General features: G+C 40.5%; 1 protein-coding gene across 4 annotated transcripts in view; it reads right to left on the bottom strand.

Annotated features, from left to right (window-relative positions):
* LOC120715793 (copine-9-like) overlaps positions 1-24,434 on the bottom strand; it is a 207,682-nt gene that overhangs the window by 112,576 nt on the left and 70,672 nt on the right. The gene's annotated exons all lie outside the window — the stretch shown is intronic.

The following is a 24,434-nucleotide window of genomic DNA, read 5'->3' as shown; positions in this document are numbered from 1 at the left end:
TGAATGAAAAGGATACAAACAACATGAAAAAATCATGTTCATGTTACAAAAGATTTGTGTGCAGTTATAACATGAAAAAATAAGGTTGACAAAACATAACTTAATTGCGTGCAACCGATTACAATAATTTTTTTATGTTTATCCCACTGATTATTTTTTTCAGTGTAGAGCTCCATCATGATGTCCTTGTACTACGCCTGCTGGCTCGACAATATGGATGGACGCGCCTCGGTAGTCAAATTTCCCTCTCCTCCTGGTTTTTTGGATGATGAGGTCTTTGGTTTGGTACCGGTGGAGGTGAAGGATCAACGGGTGAGGCGGATGCAGGTGGTGATGGAAGCACCATTACAATACATCAAAAACATTCAGATCTAAAAAAATAGTTGTGGAGAAGAACGACTTTAAAGTGGCAGTTGGAGGGGTGAAATTGATTAAAAGGGTATTAAAATACACAAGAGCAGTTCGTTCCTACGTCAGCTCTAATCGCACCACATAGTTAGAGAGTGGGGTTACCAGGTGTTGCAACCCATAGCGGTAACGTTAGGGACTTTTACATATAGTGTAACAGTTGCCAACATTCTGCTGACTCAGTAGCTTCAGAGTTCCAAAGAGTTTGGTTGTGTGTACTGCAGCACACAAGACTTTTATGTTTAGACTTTGGTTATGAGTATCACCACTTTAATCACATCATTTTCTTAATTGCGTTGGCAGTAACTCTTCTGTTATGTAGGTTTAAAGGTAGCCAGTAGCCAGTGAAAGGAAAGATAAAAGAATAAAGAACTAAACAAGAGAGGAAAGGGATTAACTTAGATTATAGAAGAGCGTATTTTGTCTTGTTTCTTCCAGTCCAATTAGAGACTGCACTTAGATATTATTATCCCAGTTTCTTTTGTTCTATTGCTCTTCCTGATAGATGAAAAGCAGTCATCCATGGACTTGTGTCCTAAAGGAAGTCATTCGTATCTCTTAGTTATCCTATGAATGAAGGAGAAAATTAAGTAAGAGAACCCTATCGAAAAGTTTGAACCACTGGAAAATATATATATCTATATATATATATATAGATATATATATATATATATATATATATATATATATAGATATATATATATAGGAAACAAAATAAGATATAGTGACAGCACTCCACATTCAATACCAAAAGCAGATGGGGTCAGAACAGTTGTTCATGTAACACTTCCCTCACTGATCACTTTTTCATACATACCAGTGCAAGTCAAAGTTCAGTATCTTACTAAGGAGTCTGTAATCAATCCACAAAACGTTTTATTAGCAGAAGACGTGCACAGCCCGAGCCACAGCACCCACTCCTGCGGTCTTCATCATCTAAAAAAAGTAACTCCTTATAGTCACTTGTGTCCATTGTTTTGTTTATTACCCCACTAAGCTTCACTTTTCCTCTGGCATGCTGCAGAATGAGGAATTCCCAAGACTGGTGCTATGGTTCAAATAACAAATGGTGCATAGAGAGCTGGATCTCAGCAGGAAGTTGGATTGTGGAGGTGGCTTGTAAATGAGCAAAATCATAGTAATATAGCATGTTAGTATGCAAGCATCATTGCTTGGTAGTAGCATTGTGGTTAAGGGCCTACTGTGGTGCTTTCTGGCTTTCTGGATTCATAGACTCCCCTGGGGTAGCTGTCCATAATTTAGAGTTCAAAATACTTTCAATGAATAATTTAATATATATGTCATCTTTTTAAAACATACTGTCAAGTGAGTTCATTATTTATGTCATAATGATTTTACTTCTTCACTGGGTACGACTGGATACTGTAGGTCCTCTGAAAAAGAAAGCCTCAAATCAATTCAATTCAATTTTATTTACATAGCGCCAAATCACAACAACAGTCGCCACAGAAGAATAATTCTCAAACACACAGATTAAAGCAGGTAACTCGTGAGCTGGAGAGGAAATGGTGTCTCACTAGTTTAGAAGGTCATTGTTTAGCCAGGAAAAATAGTTTGCTGCTTTATAAAAAAAAAGCCTTCCATAAAGTTAGAAACATCACTGTGATCAACGTGTCTTTTAGATCCCATTCCTACAAGATTACTCAGAGAAGTCCTACCAGAAATTATTTTTTTAATCTATCTCTATTAATCGGCTATGTACCACAGGCCTTCAAGCTGGCAGTAGTTAAACCATTACTTAAAAAGCCATCAAACATCTATACTGCAAATTTATTTTTATTTAATAAGACCGTAATTAACTGGCAGCAATTAAACAGTCAATTTGTTCATGGAGAGTCCTCTTCACACACTGAGGTTAATTATGGAGTTCCACAGGGTTCAGTGCTAGGACCAATTCTGTTTACATTATACATGCTTCCAATAGGCAGCATCACCAGAAGGCATAGCATAAATTTTCACTGCTATGCAGATGACACCCAACTTTATCTATCCATGAAGCCAGATAATACACACCGTGAGGACACTTGGAGTAATTTTTGACCAGGATATTTAATATGCACATATTAAACAAATATGTGGGACTGCTTTTTTCTATCTGTGCAACATCTCTAAAATGAGAAATATCCTGTCTCAGAGTGACACTGAAAAACTAGTTCATGCATTTATTACTTCCAGGCTGGACGACTGTAATTCATTATTATCAGGAAGTCCTAAAAACTCCCTGAAAAGCCTTCAGCTAATCCAAAATGCTGCAACAAGAGTCCTGACAGGGACTAGAAAGAGAGAGCAGATTTCTCCTGTTTTGGCTTCCCTTCATTGGCTTCCTGTTAAATCCAGAACTGAATTCAAAATCCTGCTCCTCACATACAAGGTCTTAAATAATCAGGCCCCATCTTATCTCAATGACCTTGTAGTACCATATCACCCTATTAGAGCACTTCGCTCTCGCTCTGCAGGGCTACTTGTTGTTCCTAGAGTATTTAAAAGTAGAATGGGAGGCAGAGCCTTCAGTTTTCAGGCCCCTCTTCTGTGGAACCAGCTTCCAGTTTGGATTCAGGAGACAGACACTATCTCTACTTTTAAGATTAGGCTTCAAACTTTCCTTTTTGCTAAAGCAAATAGTTAGGTGCCATTTTTTGTAAATGCACACATTGCCTTGGTTTTCTTTGCAAGCTGTGAGAAACTGCATGTACTTATAAAATCTGACACACTGAGACAGTCATGTTAACAGTTGCATTTTGATTTCAATGTGGCATGTATGGGTCAGAGAGAGGTAAAAAACAAAAGAACAAAATCACTTTCTGTGTGAACTGCTGAGACATGCAAAGACGTTTATGTACCGATCTCAGTGCAGAAAAGCAGCTAAAAACCTGAACTGCAGTTTAGCTCAGTTTGGCTTGGTTTTTAATGGCTGTAGCTCAGCAGTTTAAGTAGATCATCTACCAATTGGAAGACTAGTGGACCTGGTTCAGTTCCTCGCTACTACAGTCTGCATCACAAAGTATTCTTCAGCAAGATACTGAAGCCAACCTCTCTCTGATGCATTCATCAGATAGAAAACACTTATGTGTAGAGTGTAAATGTTTGTGTATGGTTGAGTCAGGCATACTGTATAAAGTGCTTTGAGGCTCAATTTCTATAGGAACCAGTCCATTTACCAATAAAATACTAGCATCGTTACTGAGGAGCAGCAAGGCAATAAGCTCTAAACATGTTGGATGAGGGATGACTGAAAAGTTTTAGGACACTGCACTCACAGCTGTAAACCATAAGCCCATCAGAACAACACACTCCCAATAGATGAATGCCCCAACTATCATAAACCCCAAAGCTAAAATACAGCATTAAGTTTAGGGTTAAACTGTGGGCTGCAAACCTTAGCAAATCACATTTGTACAAATCATTAATACATTATCCTGCCAAATTTGTATGTTGTAAAAAGGAAACTCCTAAAAATACACATGCAATAAGGCAAGCCACCAAAATACCTGCTGTGTCCTCGCCTTCCAGTCACCAAATTGACAATGCATTAAATAAACATTAAATCCCGACAGTAGCTTTTTAATGCCAAAAGAGGGTTTTGCTGTGGAGCTAAGTGTTGGTAAATGTGTCCCATGGACGAAGCTACTTTTGCAGCTGGCTTCATTAAATATTTATTTTTAAGAAATTCTCCCTTCAGAGTGCTACAGGGGAGCCACATGATAAGATGATTGCAGGCCTTTTTTTTTTTTTTTAAGTGAGCTGATGGATTTGCAGTGTTTCGCCTTTTCTTTTTGTTAGACATCAGTTCATAATGTACACAATTACAGTGATACAGCTCTGCAATGCCTCAAATTACTTTCATGTAGTAAAAGAAGAAATACTAACTTTAAGAAATACCTGGCATACAGAGAGAAAAGACAATGGTGATGCGCACACACAGTTACTGTAGAACTTCATGGACAGTGTCTCACAGTAAATGTTTTGTTCTTCTGCAAGATTTCAGGGTGATATGGTGGAAGAGTTTGTCATAAAGCAGACTTCCACTGGATGAATCCTCCTTCACCTGAGATGTCAGATATATCCATAATTCTGACATTAACTCTGTGAAAAAGTGGCAAATTCAAAATTTTCCTGAGAGAGATGGTATCAAAGTCAGAGAGAGAGCGGACAGTGACCCACAGTAAAGAAAGGAGAAAATGCAAACACAATACTGTAAGCAGTTTGTAAAAACAGATGATTCAGTGTGACATTTGATCTTTTTTTTCAATTATAGTTAAATAATTTAAATTGGTCGCTCTCATAAAATAGCCTTAGAAACAAATAACAAATTATGTGTGCATGCACACTGGCATGCATGCAACAATTCCAGATGGCCTGACCCACTTTAACCCCGAGTATATTACTATAAATGCTGCATAAATTTTATTTTTTTTATATAAATATATATGTATATTTCCCAGCTTGTCTTGTGCAATAAGCACCAGTGAGTTATTGCTTTCTACTTTTACATTCAAACTGGAAACAGCTCCCCTCAAATGTCCTAAAGCTAAAGCAACAAGCTTTCCAGGAAATTGCAAGAAATAGAAAGTAGAGATATGTTTTGAAAATGAGGTGAAGTTAAAAAGGTTGGCAAAAAAAATAGATAGTCAAAAAAAAAATGCCTGTACCTTAAGACTCAACTTAAGTACAAGTATTTGTACTTCATTACTTCCCACCTCAGCGATCCAAAAGCTACCAAGGTGATAGCTTTTGCAATATGTGCTTATCTACTGGCTAAATCCACAAAGAGCAGGGAAGCTCAGAAACAGCAGGAGCAGAGGCCAGCAGATCAAAACAAAAGTGCAAAGTATTAAAAGTGAGTTATTTCCCCCGATGCAAAACTGGACCTGGGGTTTATCCACCAACCAAACTCCAATTTCACACCAGACAAAGTGTGGGAAAGCATAACAGATCCAAAACAGAATCCAATAATAAGAGATGAACTATGTTTCATAAAAAAGGATTTCATTCATTATGCTTTGTATTTGTGGTTCTTACACTGTGCTCATCCTCTTGTGGAATGTGATGAGAAATTTCACACAAAATGAGACAAGGGCTTTTTAATTGGAAGTCAAAAAGTGTTGTGGGCAATTATTCTTTTTTCTTGTGCTTTAAATGGAATATACCGAAGTTTAAGAGCAGAAAAACAGGAAGTGAATTTCTATTTTTGTCTTTCTGGAAGCTTTCCAGTTTCATGCTGATTTGGCCTACATAGGAACAAACACTGAGTGCTACATGAAAAGAAAACACTCCAAAGACTTCAAGTGCTGGAAAAATAATGTTTTAGACAAAAGGAGGTCAGAGTCAGGCACTTTATAATTTCTTGAACACGTACTGGAAAATCCTTCTACTGAATGGTCTCTGTCACTTATAAGAGTTGTGCCACGATGCGATTTTTAGGTTGCTTATTTTTTTGCTCTCTGATTTAAGTAGTAATTAACATGCTAACTGATTATAAATCTCTTTTTTAAATATGTAGCTTTACCCAGTTTAATACTGGTTTACACCAAATTGTTATCAGGATCTGATTTGTGTGCCAACATGGGGAACTAGAGCTGTGGTGTACTGAAGTTTCTTACATTACATCATGAGCCTATTGCTCAAGAGTTGTCTGATATTGGCTGTGATACAACCACCATGACATGGGGCCTCTGGTTGGTTGGAAATCTGCTGTTTGTTAACCTTTTCCTTGTTTTGAAGCTACAGGTGGAGTTGCTGGGGTAAATCCTTTCTCCTGCTCTGCCCCAGGACAGAGTTTCTCCATTTGAAAGGTCCTTCCTACACTGACCTTCTATTTGTTAATCAGCTGTGGAGTATATTAGGCCAAAGGTTTTCTGCAAGATTATTACTACGATGAACATTAGATGATCTCCATAAACTGCTGTTTGCAAACACCTGATCGTGATAACCTGGTCTGACAACTCTCCGATATTCACCAGCTGCGTTCATGCTCCCTCCAAGCCTCCACTCACTCCCAAGACTGCTAACCAACCTCTGGCTTGCTCTTATGATCCTCATCAAGTTCTTGGACTCCAGTTAATCTCTTGTCTCTATCTAATAGAGCACCAGTGAACCAGTGTGTAGTGCCATTGAGTTCCTCCACCTTCATCACTGGTCTGCAGTGGTTCCCAGAGGTTGCTGGCTGAAATCAGTTCCAAAGAAGGTGCACCTCAACCAAGGGGGGGTCATGTTTGTGCCAGAATCATGTGATAAGTAATGCTGTTTGCGAAGCTCATCCAAGAATAATGTGCTGCAGTTTTTGCTTGAATGAAATGTTATTAGTCTGTTACTTACCACTGATTATTAGGTTGGTTTGTCTGTGCATTATACCTGGACAGCTTATGTATGCAGCTTGCTAACCATACAAACCATAGTTGGTATTAGTGTTGTCCTTTAGCCTTTAGTCCAAATATGGTCACTTCAGGTCAAAAAACAAATTAAAAAAAACATATTCAGCAGAACAGCTTCCACACTGCTATTGTCTTATACAATATGTATGATGTCATCTCAGCTCCAAAGTGAGGAGTCTGTACAGAGCCCCAGCTGAGACTGCATGCCATCTAGGTTAGAACCAAAGCTCAGCGAACTGCTATTAGGTTGCCTTTAATAATACATGGCCGGGAGTAAGGTTGAGCATCTAGAAGGGGATGTGAAATACCAAGAAAGCCATTCATCAGTCAGTTGTGCAATGCCTTCAATGCTTATTATCCTCATTAGAATCAAAGAAATAGCTCTTGGGAACTTGCTTTGGGCATTGAGAGCATGTGAGAAAAAAGTTGAATTCGGCTGTAATTTATGTCTTCTCATGGGAAGTTCTTCATTTTAATGATAGAATTTGAAGTGATGTCTCAAACTCATCTTAGTTCATATTTACCTTGGCTATTTTAATACAGACTCATTTAAGAGGGATCTCGTACTAAACATCACAGCTGTGTTGCTGCTTAGACTGATTGATTACTAAATGGTTGCTGGACTGTATAGTGTATATGAGTGATGGGTTAGAAAGGTTCTGGCTCAGAGCTGATGGATGAATAAGAGGAAACAGACATAAATCTCATGAGACACTTTGACCTCCTTTTGCTGCTCCTATGAAGTACAGAAAGTGGTGATGGAAAGAGTGACTGAGGAAAATATAGAATGAAGGTTTCTCACATCTATGGACCCTCAGTCCTCATACATTTAATGTGAAATGCACTACAGCATGATCACTCAAAATGACAAACTGCTTTAATGAAAGAGTACTGTAGCAAGGAAGAGCTGTGTGTTTATGATGATTTTTAGAGTTAATATAAATCTTTTTGATTACTATTATGCTAAAGATTACGTTAACCCTATAACGGTAAACCTTAACTCTGTATACTCAGTAAGGGCTCTTTCCTGTGGGTCATTTGCTACAAACTATTTGCCAAAATATTTACACTATCGGTCAAACACCCCAATTTTTCCAGTTATTTATTGCAATTCAAGTCGTTCAAGTCCAATGAATCCCATATGGAAAAGAAATAGTAAAAACTTATATGATTTACTCATGAAAGTGGCCACTTTCTCATTACTTTCATATATTTTTTTAGTAAGTATACAAAACATACAAGTTTCATTATATAATTTTTCAAGGGATCTTGTATCTGTTTTCACTCTTGTATGCTTTTCATACAAGTTTCATACAAGACAGATAAAAACTTTATAAGATTTATATATATATCTTTTCCATATGGGATAGCTTGAAATGGTACAAATGTAAGTGGTGAACTGACAGAGGTTAAAAAAAAAGGTAAGGTTACCCAGAACTGAAAAATAATGTACATTTCAGAATTATACAAAAAGGCCTTTTTTAGGGAACACAACATGGGTTTACAATTTAAAGCTGTTCTGCAGAAATGGAGGTTGATCAAGCCTTGAAAACTGGCGCTACTAATTCCTACAGTTGTTCCAACTTTTCTGAATTACTTACAAAAGCAGTGTTGGAACACACTGTGGTGCCATACCCTCGTGAGCATCAGTTGAACAGTACTGTACTGCAGAAAGTAGTGTGTTGCTACAAAAATGGCAAGAAAAAGGCAATGAACAATGGAGGAGAGACAGACCATTGTAACACTTAGTATCTCACACTTATACACACATACACATACACACAATACTCTGCATTTTGCACACTTCCATTGCACTTCAAGCACAGCTTAATAGTGGTCATAATAAGCAAGTCTAAGTTTCAACTGTGAAGAGAAGACTTTGAGCTGCAGGTTTGACAGGACGAGTTGCAGCAAGAAGGCCAGACGTCAGAGTAAGACAAAGAGGCTTGTCTGGGCCATGAAACACCGGAGTACAGTGACTGGAAGACTGGAAGAAGGTATTATGCAAAGATGAATCAAAATTTCATCACGCAGGATCTTTGTACACCGTCGAGTAGGTGGAAGGATGGTTTCACAGTGTGTGGCATCAACTGTCAAACATGGAGGAGGAAGTGTGATAATCTGGGTCTGTTTTGCTGGATCTCGGGTCGGTGACTTGTGCAGAGTGAGGCACTCTGAACAAAAACAGCTACCACAGCATTCTGCAGCACCATGCAGTACCCTCTGGTATGTGCCTAGTTGGTCAGAGGTTCATCCTATAGCAAGATAATGACCCAAAACATAAGTCCAAGCTATGCCAGAACTACCTCAGGAAAAGAGAACAGGATGGTAAGCTTTAAAACATGGAGTAGCCAGCACAGTCTCCAGACTTAAACCGCATCGAGCTGGTTTGGGACGAACTGGACAGAAGAGTGAAAGCAAAGCAACCTACAAGTGCCACATTTATGGGAACTTCTGCTACAGATATGGGAAGAACTTTCTGAAGAATTTTTGATTTCTATTGTAGAAAGAATGCCGCAGGTGTGTTCAGCTGTTACATCTGCCAAAGGAGGCTACTTTCATGAGTCGAAACCTTAGAATACATTTTGGTCTATAAATTGATTCCATGATTTCTTTTTTAACTCCAACTGCTTATTTGTACTATGCTTTCACTTCAGAGTGCAATGAGACAGTAAATGGCATAATTTTCAATAAAAAACTGTAAAAATTAGGGTGTTCCAAAACTTTTGACTTAGAATAGCCAAGTACGGGGAGCCTCATAGCTATTTAAGCTTACTGTCCCAGTCTGGTGTTCAGATCTGTCAGCGATGATCTCTCGCCTGTCTTCACCATTCAGTTAATGGGCTTGGTATAGTATAATGTATTACATGGTATACATCCATTATGAGAGAGACCTTTTGACCATCCCAGATGAAGGTGTACACCTAGCCTGAAAATGGAGTTACAGTTATGGTCTGAACTGACAGTTTTAATGTTTGGTACTTTCACAGTGAAAGTACCAAACATTAAACTCCTCAGTGAGATCCACATCTCTCTTAATACCCTGAAATCTGTTGTTCTCCATTGTTCAAAGAGACCACTGAACTACAAACAGCTCCTTTCTTACATTTTAACTGAATCACACAATAATGGCCACCAGTCTGGGTTGACAAGTTATTTATAGTCAGCATATGATCTCGATCTCAAACAGTCACAGGCAAGAAATTATGATCTGCCCCTGACAGGAACCTTCAGTAAGGAAAACACGAAAGATAAAAGCAGAGATGAAAAGAGATGAAGCTGAAAACCACAGCTATGTGATCAGAAAAATACCCCCAAAAAACAAAAGCACAGCTGCTATTCAAGAATTTTCCACTTTTCAAGGTATTTTTTGTTCAGATGAAGGTAAGACACAAAAAAAGAGATAGCTGGGAGGAAAGAAAAAAGAAAATTATTACTTTTAAACGCCTTCCAATACTCTTATTTTTCTCAGTAAAAATGCTTTTGTTCTGTTCTCCATATTTTTCTTTAATAACCTTAAAATAGCTCTATAGTGTAGTAGATCCTCATTTTGATCCCGGAAGACAACAAATCCCCTTGGGATTGTCCTAGGAAGGGCGTCCGGTATGCACAAAAGCTGCCAAATTAAGAAACTGCCCACTGGAGTAACTCCTCCTAAATAAAAGAACAGCTGAAAGTCGCTCCATCCTTTCCTTAATACCCTGAAAAATATCTTTTGCCATTCATAATTGTGCTAAAGCCTAAGATGAACAACAACAACAACACATTAAAGTAACTCTTTTCTGTATGACTTTACTAATCTTTTACATTGACCCCTGTTTCAATCCAAGGGGTCAATGTAGATATTGTGGAGGACTAAAAATATCTTGGCGTATACATAGATAATAAACTGGACTGGGTTAAAAACACAGCTGCACTTTACAGGAAAGGCTATTTTCTGAGGTCCTTCAACATCTGTCGGACAATGCTCAGGATTTTCCATGAGCCTGTTGTGGCCAGTGCGATCCTCTATGCTGTTGCATGCTGGGGGCGCAGGTTGAGGGTCGCAGATGCCAACAGACTCAATAAACTGATCCGTAAGGCCAGTAACCCTTAAGGTGGTGTCTGAGAGGGAGCTGTTGTCCAAGATAAAGACAATGTTGGCTAATACCTCCCACCCACTCCATGACATGCTGGCTAGCCATAGGAGCACGTTCAGTGAGAGACTGAGATTACCAAAAAGCACCACTGAACGACAAATTTCTGCCCGTGGCCATCTCCCTGTACAACTCCTCCAGTGAACACTGCAATAGTTGCACCAGTGTGTAACTCTTTTCTACTCAGTAATGTTGCTGTCAAAATTCTATCAACTCTGTCAATCCTTGATATTTATTATTGAGTGATTTGAATGTATTGTGCTATTTCTTAAATCTGTAAATCTGTAACATATTGTATTTTTAAATAGTCTAATCTGTTTCTGTTACTGTATTGGAGCAACTGTAACCCACATAATTTCCTTAGGGATTAATAAAGTGTTCTGATTCATCATTGTGGAGGAATCTCAGCCCACTCTTCTTTAGTTTATTGAGATTTGTGGCATTAATTTATGTAACACTTTCGTAAGTTCCTCCCAAAGGATTTCAGATGGGTTGATGTCTGGACTTTGATTGGGCCACTCTCTTAGAGGCGTGCTTGGGGTCATTATGCTGTTGCATGGCTCACTTTTGGCCAAGCTTTAGCTATCAAACAGATGGGCTCAAATTTGACTTTAGAATACTTCAGTATGCAGAGGAGGTCAAATCATCAGCCTTCCATTACTGTACTTGACTGTAGGTCTACAGTGTTTGTGCTGTGCTGTGTTTTTACCAAACATATCACCTATATGCAAACATCTCCACTTTAGTTTATCCAGCAGACATTGGTTAAGAAGTCTTGTTTTTTCAGATACAACTTTGCATCCCTAAGCCATAGGAGGTGGAGTCCCTGTGGTGACCAAGCAGGGGGACAGCAAAGGTGAAGGAGCCAAAAACCCTCTGAAGGCAAGTAATGGAAACAGTGTCTTTCATGAGGTTGGGGATGAGACTGGTGGTGATGGTGACTGGATGCCTGTGATATTAAAGCCAGGAACAAGACACAGAAGAAAACAACTCCCAAAATCAAACAGGAAGTAACATAAAAGGGGAACCCCTGCCATGTTACTTTTCAAAACTCAAAACTTAGGCACAAGACCCAAGAACCATGACATCCCCCTTTTGACTTAAATAATAAATGACAAATAATGAAACATAAGGATTAAAACACATATATTTTAGTTTTGCATGAGGACAAAGGGATGACATAAAGCAAGTTTAGGGATCCTCGACTGGTTTTAACAAGCACTCAACTTTAACGTCACTCCACCATTTTCCTCCTTCTGGGACACAAACTGAGATTAGCGGAAGTTAATGAATTCAGAAGCTCAAGTGAACAATTCAATTTCAATTCAATTTTATTTATATAGAACACAACAACAGTCGCCTCAAGGCGCTTTATATTGATCGTACAATAATAGCACCACGTTGTTTTGTTTCAGTGATGTATCTCAGATTTTATCATAATTGCACACAGGGTTCATGGTTTAATTAACAGGGCCAAAACAAGTGGTCAGAGAGACTAAGAAAAACACTCAAATGAAGTGAGATAGGAAGCAGGGCAGTTTTGGAACCCAATCACAGTTTTCATCTAAATCTTAATCTTGTCAGAGCTGTGAACCTTTGTAACAGAAGAAACTACATAACTGCAACTGTAGTGTAATTACTGAATTTAGTACAATAATGTGTTACGTTTGTCCATAACTGAAAAATATAACATGATTACAGTAACATGTGAATCACATTACACCCAGTGCTTGTCAGTGCTTCTGTTAGAGCCCTTTCCTTCTGGCCTCTTTCCTGTCAGTAAGCAGACTTTTTGGTATGTCTAATGCTCAGACATGCATAAACATAACATGGACATAATTTCCACAGTGGGGTGTTTGATCCTTGTCCAAATAGATAATTAGCTGGAGATGCCATAGTACACCACCCACTGTCTCCTCGTCTCACCCGTGCTGTGAGGAAATGCTGGCAAATAAACGTGATCCAGTTTTACCAGTGGGTCATGGTCTGGGTGGTGTCAGTGAGGGGAGGGATCTTGAGAGGTTCGTGAGGGCTTTTGGTGAGAGGTTTTTAAATGGCTCTGCTATATTTACCCTGCAGGTGATCAGCATATTTTATTTAGGCTCAGTAACAGGCTGGCTGGATGTCACTCACACTGAATATACTTTTTCTTCTTTGCTGCATAGTTGTATCTCAAGTTGGGGTTATATATGTGGGGAGGTTTTTTATTTGTGGCTTCAAAAAACAAGGCACATGTGAATGTCTAAATGGCATAAACGGCGTTAATAGAATGCAAATTATTTTCAGCCTTGCAAAGGACAAGGTCCAAAGTCATGTGTTTCACAGGATAATCAGCTGGAGCTTTCACAATGGAGGCTGACTTATCCCAGACCTGTTGGCGGAGCCCTTTTACATCACGGTACTTCTACTTTATCAACAACTGTAAGTGGTCACAAACATGTGTGATGTTGATCACATGATGTAATGGGGGAATACTGACTGAAGACTCCTAGTACCTGTTTTACAGGTGAGGTCAGAAGTTTATTTCCACTCTTCATGGCCATGAATGACATGGTAATGGTGAGCTTTTAATGAATTCATTAAACTGTTTCTTATCAGTATGAAATGAGCAGGATTTTGTTGTACAGGATACTTTTTAATAACTTAAAGAAGATTTGTGCACACTAGACTGAAGGTGTGCTGTGGTATGTGGCTGCTGTTGATGTGAGGCAGGGTCTCCATGGATCAGACTTGTTTGTCCAACACATCCCACAGGTGCTTAATTTGATTCAGATCTGGGCGATTTGGAGGCCAAGTCAAGATTTCAAACATGCAGCAGCTTCTCAAACCATTCTTGAACCATCTTTTACTTTGGGGCAGAGAACATTATGTATCTGAAAGAGGCAAATGGTTTTTCCCAGCAAAACGTTGCCCAAAGCATCACATTGCCTCAACCAACTTGCCTTCTTTCCATAGTGTATCATGTTGCCAGGTGTGTGCCAGGTAAGTGACACGCATCTGGGCATCAATGCAGTCCAGTTATGATGCTCACATGATCATTGTTGGAAGTGTCAGCAGTAGAGAGGGGATGCATGGGCACCCTAACTCGTGTGTATGCAACAAACTGAAACTTTATTCTGACATATCCATCAGAACCAGCATTAACTTTTTGGGCCATTTGTAGTTTTTGTATGCTTGTCTGTTGGGTCCGACTACACAGCCCAGCTTTCGCTTCCTACGTGCATCAGTGAGGACAAAAGGTTCACCTGCTCTGTAATACCTAATATGTACCCCACAATAACAGGTGCCTGCTGATGAAGGTATAATCTCAAACACAATCACAGAATTACATCCAGCTTCAACTACCGAATAGTAGGAAAGTCTTTTATCAGAAGCTCAAGTGAACAGCACCCCGCTGTTTTGTTTCAGTGATGATTTTATCATAATTGCACACAGGGTTCATAGTTTAATTAACAGGGCCAAAACAAGTGGTCAGAGAGACTAAGAAAAACACTCAAATGAAGTGAGATAGGAAGGAGGGCAGTTTTGGAACCCAATCACAGTTTTCATCTAAATCTTAATCTTGTCAGAGCCAAGAAATGTGGAATGCCTTTGTAGAAATTTAAGAGGCTGTGACCTTCCTGGATGCTTAGCAAGAGAGGAGGCTGAGAGAGAAGGAACAAACCCAAAGTGGCGAATAAAAATACCTGTGGGCAAAGAACATCTCAGACATTTTTAGTCACATTGTGTTGTATTCTGAAGTGATTTAGCAGTCAGTCACAGTGAGTCAGTGTAATAGCTTTGTGAATGGCTTTAGTCCAGTGCTGCATCATTTAATTTTTAACCACATTATACATGAAAGGACTGAAAAAAGGAAGAGAGAATACATTTGTTTAGCAGTCAGAGACTAAGCTGAACAATGCAAATGAAAAATAAAACAATTCTATCGTTCTATCATTTATTTCTCACATTTCTCACATTTATTTCTCACGGTGCTGAGAATGCCAAAGGCAGTGTGTGTGTGTGTGTGTGTGTGTGTGTGTGTGTGTGTGTGTGTGTGTGTGTGTGTGTGTGTGTGTGTGTGCACCTTGTTCCTGCTGTAAATTGATGTTTGTTGGGATTTAATTTATTTGTGGAAAGTAACTCCATCCTCTGTACTGGATGAGATTTAATTATGCATGTTTGAAGAAAATAAGTAGATTTGAGAACAGTTTATGCTGGTACAGTGACCTATGGATGGGTACAGAGCTATTTAAATGGAGTGAGCATGGGCAGGAGGAGGAGAAAACAGCCACTGCAAAGCTTTTTATATCATTTGATGAGGAAGAACACATATGTCTTGTCGGTGCCCTCCTGTATGTGTTTTGGGAGGGGGGGTTAGCTGCTCCTCAGTATATTGGGATGTGCCCTGATGGTTCTGCATCTTTTACCTGAAGGAAGGGGAACAGATTTCAATGTGAAGAACTTGGTTCTCACAGTCATTTATGTTGTTTTAACTAATTGGCAAAGGCTCAGGGTTTTCTGGAGTGTAGCGTATGTAATGCACTATGACACAGAGCAGAGCTTCTTCACTTCTCTCCAGGCATTACTGTAAGAGATTTTTCCCCTGTGCCTCAAAGAGAGACCGTACATTTTGGTCAAGGCATCACTTTTGGTTTGGAAACAACTTGATGGTCTTGCTGGTTAAACATAGTGTCAGAGGTATAGAGGCACGTACTCTTTACAATCAATTTCCAATCTTTGTTTTCAAAACAGTTCTGCAGCAGTGGATTCTTCACTTCAATTTTTCAGTTCAATTTTGTTATATATAGCGCCAAATCACAACAATAGTTGCCACAAGGTATTTTATACAGTACAGTAAAGACCCTACAATAATACAAAGAAAACAAAGAAAACCCCAGCAATCATATGACCCCCTGTGAGCAAGCGCTTTGGAGCGCTTTGGTGACAGTGGGAAGGAAAAACTCCCTCTTAACAGGAAGAAACCTGTTTTGTTGTTTCCTTCTCATTATGTTGTGAATAAATGACACTGCAATGAACAGATATTTGTTTCCTGTGGTTGGTTGGATCTGGGGGGGAAGCGGGGGCGAGTGCTCCATTCATGTTATGACCTGGCTCCTAGACAGGTCGTAACACTAGCCAACACAAAGTTGCAGACTGTGGTGGAGAAGTGGAAAACTTGTACTTTCACTTTCACTCTTAAGGTTTACTGCCACCCTTAAAATTTCCCACCAAAGCAGTTTTCACAAATACAATGCTACCTTGAATAGTTCTGACTTTTCAAATCCAGCTGTATTTAAAACTTTAAGACACTTCGCAGACAGAGTGAGGCAGTGTTCTGCACTGTACCCAGGCATCCCAAACAAACTGGTATCTTTCCAGTAGTGAAAATGCATCTGACAAATCTCCATTTGAGTGCAACAAGTCTGAAAGGTCAACATTTTGACAGTGTCTGGTCCTGATTCTTTCAAGAATTTCCAGAGTTTGTGTGCGTGAAAACAGCCTGAAAATATCTTTTTCTCCAAAGACTCCCCAAGGACTTAATTTAGGGCTTCCTTTCATGGTGCTGCGATACTTGTCTGGCTGAGAGCTTAGCAGCAGTCAGAGTCTCCCACACAGGGGCTCAGTACAACTTTCCATGGCAACCTCATCACTGAACACCTCACAATAAATACACCTCAGACAGTAGAAGGACACGCAGGTGACAATCAGATCAAAACAACAATCAGTCCTCCTCTATCAAAACTCATGCAACCTATCAACGGCAAAACCGCGGGCTTCGATGTTACTTTCAGGTTTAAATCTGAAGCTTTCAGAGAGATGGGGATCATCTGGTTCTTGTCAGATGAACAGAACTAATATTTACAGTGGGGCAAAAAAGTATTTAGTCAGCCACCGATTGTGCAAGTTCCCCCACCTAAAATGATGACAGAGGTCAGTAATTTGCACCAGAGGTACACTTCAACTGTGAGAGACAGAATGTGAAAAAAAAATCCATGAATCCACATGGTAGGATTTGTAAAGAATTTATTCGTAAATCAGGGTGGAAAATAAGTATTTGGTCAATAACAAAAATACAACTCAATACTTTGTAACATAACCTTTGTTGGCAATAACAGAGGTCAAACGTTTACTATAGGTCTTTACCAGGTTTGCACACACAGTAGCTGGTATTTTGGCCCATTCCTCCATGCAGATCTTCTCGAGAGCAGTGATGTTTTGGGGCTGTCGCCGAGCAACACGGACTTTCAACTCCCGCCACAGATTTTCTATGGGGTTGAGGTCTGGAGACTGGCTAGGCCACTCCAGGACTTTCAAATGCTTCTTACGGAGCCACTCCTTTGTTGCCTGGGCGGTGTGTTTTGGATCATTGTCATGTTGGAAGACCCAGCCTCGTTTCATCTTCAAAGTTCTCACTGATGGAAGGAGGTGTTGGCTCAAAATCTCACGATACATGGCCCCATTCATTCTGTCCTTAACACGGATCAGTCGTCCTGTCCCCTTGGCAGAAAAACAGCCCCATAGCATGATGTTTCCACCCCCATGCTTCACAGTAGGTATGGTGTTCTTGGGATGCAACTCAGTATTCTTCTTCCTCCAAACACGATGAGTTGAGTTTATACCAAAAAGTTCTACTTTGGTTTCATCTGACCACATGACATTCTCCCAATCCTCTGCTGTATCATCCATGTGCTCTCTGGCAAACTTCAGACGGGCCTGGACATGCACTGGCTTCAGCAGCGGAACACGTCTGGCACTGCGGGATTTGATTCCCTGCCGTTGTAGTGTGTTACTGATGGTGACCTTTGTTACTTTGGTCCCAGCTCTCTGCAGGTCATTCACCAGGTCCCCCCGTGTGGTTCTGGGATCTTTGCTCACCGTTCTCATGATCATTTTGACCCAACGGGATGAGATCTTGCGTGGAGCCCCAGATCGAGGGAGATTATCAGTGGTCTTGTATGTCTTCCATTTTCTGATGATTGCTCCCACAGTTGATTTTTTTCACACCAAGCTGCTTGCCTATTGTAGATTCACTCTTCCCAGTCTGGTGCAGGTCTACAATACTTTTCCTGGTGTCCTTCGAAAGCTCTTTGGTCTTGGCCATGGCGGAGTTTGGAGTCTGACTGTTTGAGGCTGTGGACAGGTGTCTTTTATACAGATGATGAGTTCAAACAGGTGCCATTCATACAGGTAACGAGTGGGGGACAGAAAAGCTTCTTACAGAAGACGTTACAGGTCTGTGAGAGCCAGAGATTTTCCTTGTTTGAGGTGACCAAATACTTATTTTCCACCCTGATTTACGAATAAATTCTTTACAAATCCTACCATGTGGATTCATGGATTTTTTTTTTCACATTCTGTCTCTCACAGTTGAAGTGTACCTCTGGTGCAAATTACTGACCTCTGTCATCATTTTAAGTGGGGGAACTTGCACAATCGGTGGCTGACTAAATACTTTTTTGCCCCACTGTAAGTATTGGGTGGGCCAAAAAGAGTAGTCCCATGGAATGAAATAACAAGTCTGTTACAAGAATGAGTTATAGGGACTGATCTGCCAGTGGCACACTGGATGGGAGAAACATCAAGCGTCCTTCTACATATGACTTTTTAATATTTAATCAGACGGACCAATAGAAAAAGATTTACATCGGAGAAGCAGATGCCTCATTAAGCAAGAAAGTTAATAAAGTGTGCCAGCTGATAGTACTTTTGTCAGATCTCAGATGAGTATGCAGCAGTGTCTGAGCTGTTTGGTTTAGCTGAGATTATTGGCCTAGCTTTGCCAAAAAGGCATGTGAAGTCCAATGTGGAATCAAGCAAGAAGCAATGTGTCAAAATATATCTGCAAAGTCAGATCCCATAGCTCAGGAGGACAGAGAGCAAATCAATTATGATTTTGACAGCCTGAAAATCTGCTCCACAATTCACTTATTCACTTCTGTGACCACGTGTTTGCGTGGGTTCTCTCCGGGTGCTCCGGCTTCCTCCCACCGTCCAAAGACATGCAGCTTGTGGGGATAGGTTAATTGGATAATCCAAATTGTCACTAGGTGTGAATGTGCGAGTGAGTGTGAATGGTTGTCTGTCCTTGTGTGTTAGCCCTGCAACAGACTGGCGACCTGTCCAGGGTGTACCCTGCCTCTCGCCCTATGACAGCTGGGATAGGCTCCAGCGCCCCCCGCGACCCTGAAAAGGATAAGCGGAAGTGAATGGATGGATGGATGGATGCTTTAGCGAGCACTGCTTCACACTAATTATTGCTTCTTTGTTCTCGCTCTTGAGCACGAAAATGCCTTCTCTGTATATTCCTCACAGAATGCAGTCTGCTTTTGTGCTTTAGTGAACAGGAATTACTTTAAAACAGATGAAAGTTTAGAATTTTCTTAAAACAAACCGTTTAGATCAGTTCTCCGTCACAAACTGCAACAATCCTTTTCACACACAATATGATCTGTTTGATTTGTAAATGCACCTCTAATACGCTTGTTCCTTGGTCATGTGTCAAGTGTCCCTGCACCCACACAACTTAATCCAGCATTTGACTGTGGAGTGCATTAGCAAAAGCACAGGAGGCAAATGAACTTAGTTCAGCAGGTGGGTGATTGCTATTGCATATGCAAAAATGTGTCTGCCTGCAAGCACTTAGCCTGGTTAAACAAAGAAGTGTGCATCGTGACTTGATGCACAAGGTGGGTTTCCCTAATAATTTTCTCATCTGACACGTTAAATGCCACAGGGCTCTCTTCCTCTCCCCACCCATTATCTCAAAATAGATCCTCGCCATGGCTCTGATGTCATCTTTATCAGAGGAGAATGGGCCAATATGAAGAAAATGGCTCACCAACTGGATTTTTCAGCAGTAGGGAGCATAAAGTAGACTCCGTGCTCACAGTTGCCTTGGAAACACATCTGTTATTAAAAGAACAAGTATTATTCTAATACAATCCTGTCTGTATCTTCACTTTGAAGTGAAAACTCTTACGTCATCATGCTTCTCCTATAGGCTACGTGTCAAAATGTATGTGTGGCTGCAGTTACAGCCACACATATTGGGTAACATCTGCCAAACATCACAGGGCTACAATAGAGACTTATTTATTACACTACACTTGTATTGTGCTGTCTTTAAATATAGGATTGAATTTACAGATTAATAAAGAATTTGTGTTAGTTTATAATTTCTTTATTTTTACCATCTCATACACAATAATGTATTCTAACATAAATGCCCACATTTTTGTTTAATCTTTGTATTTGTTTTCTGGTTACCTTAGTAAAAGCTGCTCAAGTCCCTAAGAGGTGTAAAAGGGGGCGGGGGAAGCCTATGTGGAGACCTGCAAATTGGGTCATACCACAACTCTGGATCATGGGGGGGAATGGGATTTGCTATGTTAGTTTCTGTTAGGTTTTTGTGTGTTCTACCCTTTTTGTGTCTTTGTGGGTTGATCAGCCACTATTTAAGTTTCCTCTTGGTCTCATTTTGGTAGGTCAGGTTGCTTGAGGTAGTGTTGCCATTTTTCTGAGTAGCGTTCTGTTACTTTGACCTCTTTTATGAGTCCAAGCTCTTGCTTTTTTCTACTTTAGCCTGTGTCTGACTGTCCTTTACTGCTTGGTCCATCACAATGTATGATATAAACTGTGTTTTCTGTGTTTTGACTCTTTGTGTGCGTTGGTGTGTGTGTGTCAAATCAAAGTTTAAGCTATCTGCTCTGTGGTGACTACAAATGTTTCACTTGTGAGGAATTATTTTGTCACTTAGTACAAAACCATTTTTAGTTTGAAGAATATTCACTACTGATATTGCAAAGAATTACATGTTCTGAACTTGGAAGAAGTTTAGAAAACACGAATTCTTTGGATTTTGACGTCACTGGAACTTATAAATCTTGACTTAAGACTTTCTTATCATAAGACATGCATGGACTTGAGGGTTACTAGTTAAAATATATGCCAATTAAATAACACATTGTAGAGATATTGGAAGGTCTAGATTTACCCACCACTACTATTTCACCCAGGTTTTTTGCTAAGCTAGACTAACTGAAATGCACAAAGATTAAATTTCTCAGTCGTATCATTACATTCAGTAAATGTCAGACTGTCACTAAATGTGAAATTTTACTGTGCTGGCATTTATCTAGACCATGAACATCAGTGTTCATCACATATTTCTGTTGCCTTCATACATATGTGGCTTTTTACCAAGTGAGTGGGACTTCAATCCATGTTGTAGCTTCCTGTAATCAATAATCTCTCTGCACACTTTGACTCTTAAGAACACAACCCACGTCCCTTATAAGGCTTCAGTTGATAGGACCAGGCCAGCAGTTCTACACACACAATGACGCCCAAGTTGCTATAACACTGCACTGGAATCCACGGGTATCAGAGCCTTTCCTCCACTCATTGACAAGCTGCCTGAACTAGGAAATGCTCCTTCAGGCTTCAACAAAGAGGAACTGCAGTGTGGCGCATAATCAACACAATTTTCATTTAGTGGTAGCTTCTTTTTTTTTAACTAATTGTATATCTCTACAAGACACATGACATACTGCATCATTTAAGTTTTAATTTCACTGTGGTCTTCCGATACCCAAAAACTCCAACCCATCTTGCCTCAATGATTACCGCCCAGTAGCACTCACCCCCATCATCACTAAGTGCTTAGAGCAGCTGGTCCTAGCACACTTCAAATCCTGTCTCCCCCCCACCCTGGACCCCCACCAATTCGCATACCGCCAGAACAGGAGCACAGAGGATGCAGTCTCCATCGCACTGCACTCTGTCCTCTCACACCTGGACAACAACAACACCTACGCCAGAATGCTGTTTATAGACTTCAGTTCAGCATTCAATACAATCCACCCCTCACAACTCATCAGGAAACTGACAGACCTGGGCATTAGTTCCCTCATCTGCAAATGGTTACTGGACTTCCTGACCAACCGCCCCCAACATGTCCGGCTGGATAACCACTGCTCATCTACCATCACAATGAACACCGGTGTACCACAAGGCTGTGTGATGAGCCCTTTCCTCTACTCCCTCTTCACCCACGACTGCAGACCTGCTGATGGTTCCAACACCATCATTAAGTTTGCAGATGACACCATGGTGATTGGCCTCATCAGTGACAACGATGAGGCCGCCTACAGGGAGGAGGTGGATCGTCTGGCTGAGTGGTGCGACAGAAACAACCTGCTGCTTAACACAGAGAAGACCAAGGAGCTCATCGTGGACTACAGGAGGAATGCTGACCCACATCCACCCATCCACATTAAGGGGACGGCTGTGGAGCGTGTGAGCAGCTTCAAGTTCCTGGGAGTCCACATCTCCGAGGATCTCACCTGGACGACCAACTGCTCCAAGCTGGTCAAGAAGGCTCACCAGCGCCTCTTCTTCTTGAGGACTCTGAGGAAGAACCACCTGTCCTCAGACATCCTGGTGAACTTCTATCGTTGCACCATCGAGAGCATCCTGACCAACTGTATAACAGTCTGGTACGGGAACTGCTCTGCCTCGGACCGGAAGGCGTTGCAGAGGGTCGTGAAAACTGCCCAGCGCATCGCCGGAGCACCACTTCCTGCCATAAAAGACATCTACAGGAAGCGGTGTCTGAAAAGGGCTGGGAAAATCATCAAAGACCCCAGTCACCCATCACATGGACTCTTCACCCTCCTGCCCTCTGGGAGGCGCCACAGGAGCCTCCGGACTAAGACACCAGGTACCGGAACAGCTTCTTCCCCACAGCTGTCAGACTCCTGAACTCTGCCTCCTGACATCTGACCCACGTTAAACTCATGGACTGAACATACACACACCCACAATGGACAACTGTACCCTCAAACACACAATAATAACATGGACTGAACCACCACTCACAACCACTAGCACTTTATATAGCCTCTGTAGAAACTATCTACACCCTCACTTATCTTAACTGCACTACTGTATAGCTCTGTGTAAATAATCATTCTGTACATTCGATAATCTTTAATCCTACAACTGTTTACAACTTGCATAGTTCCCATTTCTGTATAGCTGTATATCTCAGATTCTGTAAAGTTATTTATTTCATATTCTGTATAGTTTTTCATATTTATATCCTGTTCATATCCTGTACATAGCTTGTACTCACTACAGCCTGTACATACTTATAGTTATAGAATATTCACAACATACTTCATACCGTGTACATTATAACATACCATAATAGACCCATTTCTGTAATATACTCACATATCTATATTATTGCTAATATATATTGTAATATATCTATATCACTAAAGCACTTCTGGATGGATGCAAACTCCATGTCGTTGCCCCGTACCTGTGCATGTGCAATGACAATAAAGTTGAATTCTATTCTATTCTATTCTATTCTATTCTATTCTATTCATATGTGCAATAAAGCAAATGACCTCTTTTTACCAGTTTGCTACTCAGTTAGTTATGGTGACCATCTAATTATAGGCAGAACATATGGAAGGCCACAGGCTCTAAAAGCACATAAACAAGACGCTAGGTGAAATAGGAACCTCATCTTGTTTTACGTTCTCAGCCTCGGGCAAACGCTCCACTTGCTTTTCTGCTCTCTCCAAAGTTGGAGAGCACTAACTGCAGCTTCATCAGATGTGCTGTCCTGAACTGAGGTGACGATGGATCCATCAAAGGTAGACAGGTCACCCTCTGAATTTCACCCAAAGTGCATTACAGTTGTATGTATTCTTTCACCAGTACTAACTGTTGTACCATAATGCAACACCTTTAGACAAACATATAGTTAGCATTTTATCTGTCCTTAAGTCCTTAATTAAATAAAACCAAGTACTAGATTAAAACTTGATCATCAGCAAGTTTGGCCTCTAAAACCTGTTTAGGCAGTCTTCTGGAGTATTCAGGTGTGTGTTAACACAATGGCACAATATTTGTAGGAGGCGTATTCCATTCAAACCATGCAACAAAAAAAAACAACCAAAAAACCAAACATTTGTAGTATTAATCATCTAAATAAACCAGAAGACTTCTGGACCAATTTCCTTTGGACAGACAAGTGGAGCTGTTTGGCCATAATGCACTTTTTCAACCATGGGATATGAGCAAAAACACCTCATGCCTACTGTGAAGCATGGTGGTGGAGGGCTAATGGACTGAGTCTTATACAGCGCTTTTCTACTCTCTCAGAGTACTCAAAGCGCTGTATACAACACGCCTCATTCACCCATTCACACCCACTCATATACAAGCACTTCTAAACACAAGTGCAAACTAAACTACATTCACACACATTCACACTCCGATGAACGCATCAGAGGGCAACTTGGGGTTAGTATCTTGCCCAAGGATATTTGACATGCAGACTGGGGAAGCCACGGATCGAACCACCATCCTTCCAATCAGTAGTTGATCTGCCACTTGAGCCACAGCCACCCCTCGACCATTAACTCCCCTGCACACTACAGCATTCCAGTCAAAGGTGAGGCCATCTGTCTGATTGATAAAGCTTTCCAAGGTGGGT

Source organism: Simochromis diagramma, unplaced genomic scaffold (assembly GCF_900408965.1).
Source record: "Simochromis diagramma unplaced genomic scaffold, fSimDia1.1 OVJJ01000646.1, whole genome shotgun sequence".
Classification (NCBI taxonomy): Eukaryota; Metazoa; Chordata; class Actinopteri; order Cichliformes; family Cichlidae; genus Simochromis; species Simochromis diagramma.
The sequence above is the reverse complement of the archived record's forward strand: the minus strand, read 5'-3'. Positions and strand labels throughout refer to the sequence as shown.